Here is a 1190-nt window from a genome sequence, read left to right as displayed (position 1 = left end):
CCTTCTGCCTCAGCCTTCCGAGTAGCCGGAATTACAGGCGCATGCTACCACGCCCAGCTGATTTTTTGATTTATGGTAGAGATGAGGTCTTGCTGCCCAGGCGGGTCTCGAACCCGCGGGCTCAGGCAAACCACTCACCTCAGCCTCCCAAAGGCGCGGGATTACAGGCTGAGCCACCGAGCCCGGCTCGACTTTTGCATCTTAAGACCCACGTATGACATAGGACGTGGCTGGCCTTGTTTCAGGTGAGCTGGTCAGTGCTCACACCGTGCAGTGAGGCCCCCAAGTCACACCCACTCTGACCCTTTCTCATCAAGGAAACATTCTCATTCTCTATCTCTCTATCTCAATCTCTGTCTCTATTCTCGGTTTTTCTCTTGCTCATCTCTGTCTCTCGTCTCCCTCTCTCTTTCTCTCTCTCTGTCTCTCTCACACACACACGTACACACACACGCACGCATACACATACTGTTAGGGTACGGACGGACCAGGTGAGGGTGGAGTGGAGCAGGGAGGCGCGCAACACTGCTGGGGCTGGCAAGCCAGAGGTGCACGCTGGGAACCCAGAGATCCAAGTGGATTGCAAAGAATTGTGACACACAGAGGTGAGAGAAGAAAAGATTCATTCAAGAAAAGTTCACCCCCCACAGACAGGGAGTGGGCCCACACTCTAGGTGAGTGTGGCCTCGTAGCCCCCCAGAGTCCTGGCTTAAATCCTTTTCTTGGAGATGTTGCATGTGACTGCCGTGACTGCTATGACTTCCTTATCGGCCACCTGTGGATGTCTTGGAGAACCTGTGACACAGAGACCCACTAATGTCCACCCACATTATCACAGCTCCTAGAGAAGGGCGTGACAAGGATTCGAATTCTCCTGCACCTTCCCAAACGACATTCCTTAGACCTAATGGAGGGTGAACCTTCCCTTATCTCCTAGGCATTCCCAGTGTGTATCTTTCAAGGGGATCCTTGGCTTCCCTGTAGATAGGGCCCAATTTACTGGAAGATCGAATCCCCACCTGCTCTCCCTCTGAGCGGTTACAACTTTTGTAATTACAAGTTTCATGACTTTTACAGTCCTTGCCCAATGCATGATGTCTTAGGCCTTGTAAATTCGCTGTACTCTAGGCAAGCTTGATTGCCACGATGAGATACCTCTGATACCTGGAAGTCTGTTTCTGAAAAGACAA

The sequence above is a fragment of the Carlito syrichta genome, unplaced genomic scaffold, assembly GCF_000164805.1.
Source record: "Carlito syrichta isolate Samal-C Ts95f unplaced genomic scaffold, Tarsius_syrichta-2.0.1 Scaffold302980, whole genome shotgun sequence".
Lineage (NCBI taxonomy): Eukaryota > Metazoa > Chordata > Mammalia > Primates > Tarsiidae > Carlito > Carlito syrichta.
This window is presented reverse-complemented; position numbering follows the sequence as displayed.